The 6,000-nt window shown below is 37.4% G+C and overlaps 1 long non-coding RNA gene across 1 annotated transcript in view; it reads right to left on the bottom strand.

Annotated features, from left to right (window-relative positions):
- The window catches only part of LOC122817389, a 116,471-nt gene extending 111,137 nt beyond the window's left edge, over positions 1-5,334 (bottom strand). Inside the window, exon 1 of the long non-coding RNA XR_006367232.1 lies at positions 5,307-5,334. This is a non-coding gene — a long non-coding RNA (uncharacterized LOC122817389). The remainder of the gene's footprint in view (positions 1-5,306) is intronic.
- Between the last annotated feature and the right edge of the window lie 666 nt (positions 5,335-6,000).

Below are 6,000 nucleotides of genomic sequence, written 5' to 3' on the forward strand. Positions count from 1 at the left end.
TGTTTTTAGCTTTGCTGAGGGCAGTTCTCACCTGGACATCTGAGATGGCAGGGAGGTTACATTCAGCTGGGATAAGTATTTCTTCTTTTGGGGGTGAGGGAGGGGAGAAATTTGCACTGAACCTGTCTGCCAGAATGTTGGCAATATCTGTGGGTTCAGTGTATTTTTTGTCATTGTGAACTAACTCTGAGCATATCTGAGGGTTTCCGCCCAGGTTTCTAACATAGCAGAAGAAGGCCTTGTGGTTATCTTTAGTGTCCATAGTGATTTTTCTCTCAAAGTTGGCCTTGGATGTTTTTATGAGAGAACATAGCTTTCTACTAGTGCTGATCAGAGATGCCTTCTCTTTATGGGATTTTGCTCTGTCGTGCAGTAGCTTCCTTCTTTTGTTATACAATTTGTTTATGGCTGGGGTCCACCAGACAGGACGCCTGCCCTTGGTGGAGAGGGTCTTGGTTATATTTGGGATTGCATGATCCATGCATTCTTGGAGATGTCCGTAGAAAGCATTTGTGAAGGATTCAGCATTGTGGGATGTGGTTTCCACTGGCCCAGTGGGCTTAAAGGATACCATCTCAGTCTTAAGAAGTGTAAAGTCGGCTTTTGAGAAGTTTTTCACTGTAGTCTTTTGTGTTGGGGGTGGAAGTGGGATATGTATATCCAGGGTGATTAGTTTGTGGTCAGATCTCACTAGTGAGGGGTATACTTCCGGTGTGGAGCACTTTGTCCCCATGTTTGGGATGATCAGGTCTAGTATATTGTCTCCCCTTGTGGGAGAGGTGACTAGCTGTTCCATTGCATTTGAATTTATGAATTCCAGGAACCTTTGGGCTAGGGTGTTAGGGCTAGAATAATGCACCCAGTCTATGTTAGGGTAGTTGAAGTCTCCCAATATGATGGTGTTTGGTGAGACATTCATATCCTCCAATGTCTTCAGGAAGGCTGAATGGAGTTCCTAAGATTGGGAGGGTGGTCTGTAACATTCTACCAGTTGTATAGCAGTTTTGCCTACGGTTAGTTGCACCTGGATGGTCTCTGATGCTTCATGTGTTGCCACTAACCTGAAGGTGTGGGTGTCCTTGATGAATATGGACACTCCCCCTCCCTTTTTGGTTTGGCCCGAGATTTGGGGCCGAAAAGCATGATATGAGGTATAGCCTGGTAGCACTGGGGTTCTCTCAGGAGCCTTGAACCAGGTTTCAGTTACTGCACAGACATCGATGTTCTCCATACTGAGGAGTGCTTCGAGAGCCTGCATCTTGAGATTTAGACTTCTGGCATTGAGCAGCATTACCCTTAATTTTTTTCCATTTTTGTTTTCTAAGGAGGTGGGTTTGTCTTTGAGCCTTGCCTAAAAAAGGCACTATGGGGGTGGCAAGAGCCTTAGACAATATCCGGAAGCCCAGTGGTGACAGATGCAAGCCGTCCCTTGCGAAGCAGCGTGGCTTGTCCAGCATGTCATTTTAGTTTGTTTTCTCTTCTTCCCCAGTAGCTGTCCTTTGTAAAACATGATTTGCTTCTGTAATGCCTCTTTTTATCACATGAGCATAAGGCATTTTTTTTTGGTCTCCTTTATGTCATTTAACTGGCCCAGCACCACAGTGCCCAAACATCCATGCCACTTCCACCAACTATTCTTCAAAACCTCACAGACATATGAACTCTGCTATGTGCTAGGGCCAGTCGTGGGTCCTAAGGGCATCCCAAGGGCTTTGCTATTAGTTCACCTGTCCAAGGGCTGTCCTGTATGACCTACACACTCTCCTTTCCTCTTGGTGACATTGTTTGGTCCTAGCAGTGGGTGTGGAATGGGGATATTGCAGCATATCATCCTGTCTTGAAGGCAGCTCAGACAGGTCCACCCCTATACCTCCTGTTTGGACCATGCATTCTCAAAATGATATCCCCAACCTCCACCAGGGATTAGCAGAGGAGATGCCCGCATCAGCCTCCCCCACAATGAGCATACCCATCTTTTCCTCCCTCTTCATCAGTTGCCTGAGCTGGCCATTGAACCTAGGTCACCTGGGTGGAAAAAATCACATCTCTTTTCATCACATTCTTTTTTTCTTAGCAGTGACTTTTAAACTAAACATGGTTTATTGACACAGTTTGGGTGTTTTATCCTAATCCTTATTTTAACATCAAAGCATTAGCTTTTATTGCACAGATAGCTGTAAATTGATATTCTTGTATGAGAGCACCTGTGGTGCTCTTACAATTTCAGTTTTATTTACTTGTTTTTGTCTTTATTTATTTTATATATATATATATATATATATATATATATATATATATATATATATATATATATATATATATATATATATATATATATATATATATATATATATATATTAGTCAGAACTTGTTAAGTGCAAAATATAATTTATGGCTTTGCATTGTATTTTCTTTTATCAGACCTGTTTTTAACACTGTCTGTTTTCTAGTTAGCCCAAGTTTAAACAAGCTACTCACATGTTTTCTACTTAAAATATTCCTTTTGATTTAATAGACAGGATACTGGTTTTATAGCTGCATTAATAAGGTCCTAGTTGCTCTTTAAAATGGTGAGTCATTTCTCATCTTCACTCCCATGCATCTACTGGTAATGCATTTTTATTTTAGGTCTCTGTAATTGCTGTTAGTATAGTTCAACCTCCACCTAATTTGATGTTTTGAACAGGATATTATCATTTCTGGAATAAAATATCAGTTTTTCAAACCAAACAGAACTCAGTACTTATGAAGAAGTGCTCATTTTACAATGGTAAATGTCAAATCCAAATTTTGTCTACATTTTATGACTTAGTTGTAAGTTTTAGCTGTTATGATGTTTTGGTGTCTCATTTGCAAGCATAATTTTGGTTTAAAATTATCATTTCAGTTAGGCAGCTTGCCACCTGTGTGTTCTATGTCATCCCCACCCCCTGTATCTGTTTTTTCATTATATTTTGTTGAAGGTAATTCTAATTGTTATTACAATATTTCATCCTCAGCTCTTTTTATTTATTTGGATTATGGCTGTTTGACCTCTTGGTATAAAACTATTGTTTGTCATTGATTTTCTGCTAGTATAAAGGACATTGTAAATTTTTAAACAAATTCTCCTTTTGGGATGATGATATATTCAAATCATAGCTGGTTACCTTATGGTGTGCTCTTTACCATAATCTCCTATATGCACCTGGTAGTTCATGCAGCTTTGATTCAGGTCACCCTGACTGCTATTTGTGGATTCTAGCCTCAGCTTATTTTGTAGCTGTAGTGTCAAGATGTTAATATTTGTAGTATGAAATTGCTGCTTTTTCTTGCTCGTTTACATTATACAGGACCGTGCTGAATGCCTGTTTTTATAAAAAATATCTATCTTGTATGTAGTGTAGAAATGTTTTATCACTTAATTTGCAGACATTACTTTGTTTAACATTACAGCTTCAACTAGATAATTGACTACCTTATTTTAGTGCCCACTGTATTTCATATAATATTTGTTTATAAGTCATTGTTTTGTTATGAGTTAGCACTTGTCTTTCCTTGTCATATTTCATTTCCTCGGTCTACTACATCTTTTTATTTCAGGTCTGAATGTTTACATTTTTTTAAATTGTTTTTAATATCCAATTTTGTTATTCCCCACTATATGATTTTAATGGGAAATGGACCATTTTTATCTGTCTAGTCTACTATATTAGGCTTTTCTTAGCTATGTTTTCTTTCATAACAATTTTCTCATATCTGACTTTATTATCATTATACTCAAATTTAAATTTCCAGTGTATTTACAGTGTTAATTTTATTTCTGTGGGACAAGAGCACACATCATATTTCAGTTTGGTGCCTTCTGTGATGAACCATTGAGTATGAATAGTTTTAGAAGTGTGTGAATAATTAGATTATTTTATTGGTGTTAATCACAATTTGTGTTTTATTATTGGCATATTAATTCTGTTTTGAATGACTTTGGACATAGATAACATGAGCTAGGGCTGGAGTGTATCTAAAGTGAATTCAATATAGCTGTAATGAGTTTGAGCTTATTCTTTGTTGGTCTGTCAGGATGGCTTTATACTGCACAGTCTTATACAAACAACTGGAGTGGACACATACTGTGGCTACAGGTAGTTATTGCATAGCTGTGTGTGTGTGTGTGTGTGTGTGTGTGTGTGTGTGTGTGTGTGTGTGTGTGTGTGTGTGTGTGCACGCGTGTATGTGTGCGTGTGTGTGTGTGTGTGTGTGTGTGTGTGTGTGTGTGTGTGTGTGTGTGTGTGTGTGTTAGGTGGTGCCTCTACATTTATTTATTTTACTTTTGTTGACTGGGAAAGTCTGACTGGACACAGGTCCTTTTTCAGTAGAGGACCGGGGAGAAAAGCTCCACATAAGTAAAGACAATATTGACATATACAGTTAATATAATGGTAAGAGATAACATGAGCATGACCAGATCACATATTAAGCAGAATCTAACAGAAGACAACAATTTTATTTTAACATATCTAAGTAAGTTCAGTAAACAGACAATTTACAATTTTCACATAAGTAATAGACATCATGAGATATTCAGTAACATACATTTCAGCCAGTGGAAGTATTTACAATATAGCTAGTAGTCCATGTGAAAGAAGATAACAGTCATATTGACATGTTTAGTATTTTGTCTATTTTACAATTATCAAGTATGTGGTTACCAATAAAACTGTTAATACTCTTAAATGAGGGAGATTTGCTAGTAAAAAATGACAGAGGAGTTAGTAGCATTACGAGGAGAATTTCCAATATGGTGCTGTAGCAATGAGATGGTAGATGCTGGTTGACAAGTATTGTTTATCCTGGGTTAGTACAAGAACATAGCCAGGTATTGGGTAGACTCTTTAAGTGTTTTTTTTTAAAGTGTGGAAGGTTAGTATACATCTTTGATGTATTGGCCGATAGGAAGAACACTAACAAGGTCAGATCTGACAGTGAAGTGCTTGATTCAGAGATATGATAATATATGATAATGAGGTTGTCTTTTGTACAACTTTACCTTGCCTCTAAATCAGAGATATTTGCCATCAATCTGAATGATGACCTCCATTAACAAATTAGTACTGCTGGTGTGAATGTCTCAGAATTCCATGGCTGTTGAATTACTTTGGAAATTACTTAGTTTGCTTTTTTATTCTCAATTCACTTGTGTGAGTTTTCTTTGCATGCTTTAGCTACATGGTGGACCAGTTGCTCGTTTCTTGTTTTGTTCTATTTGTTTTGGCTACACTTTGAAACATTTATTAAAAAGAAATATGACCAAAAAAGAAATAACTTACTTGGAATGAATCTTCGATTTCATCCTTGTAGTGTGGTATTAATTACTGCAGAGGAGGTTATTTCAGTGCAATGTTGACCCTTAAAATCAGAATAATAAGTATCATGGATGATGATTCTGGCTGTGTAAACAATGCATTATCTCTAACTATCAATAAAAGCATGGCAAGAGGAAATACATCAGTTCTCTTGGCTTTGACAATTTTCATAAAGATAACGATAAACACTTAAAAAAAGAAACTTTGTGGCACTTAGCGAGGTAAAACAGTATTAAAAATAATCTAGTTGAGGACTTAACGGTAGGACAAAATAAGGTTAGTAGTTCCAAACCCGTCTGCATGATGGCAGATGCAAACCTGATACTGTACTCTAGATGTGAGGGCAGTGAACAGGTTCAAAGTCATATAGGTGGAAGTCACAAAAGTCTACTGCCATGTCCATTCTAATACCATTAGAGAGTTTCAAGCCTTGCTTCATGCAACTATACCAACACAAGGCAGAACAGTAGCCACAAAACCAAAAGGATCCACAAAACAGGACTGTGCAGCCTGTCCAAAATACAAAAAAAACTTTGTCTTTTAGTTTTAAGCTGCAGAAATCTTGCATAAAACATTGTCTTCTTAAAGGGATAGCTTAAAAGGTAATAGAATATTGTTCATCTAGTCTAACCTTGCGTTTAAGAAGGCCCTGTCTTCC

The sequence above is a fragment of the Protopterus annectens genome, chromosome 12.part0 (assembly GCF_019279795.1).
Source record: "Protopterus annectens isolate FY-2018-M chromosome 12.part0, PAN1.0, whole genome shotgun sequence".
NCBI classification, from domain to species: domain Eukaryota; kingdom Metazoa; phylum Chordata; order Ceratodontiformes; family Protopteridae; genus Protopterus; species Protopterus annectens.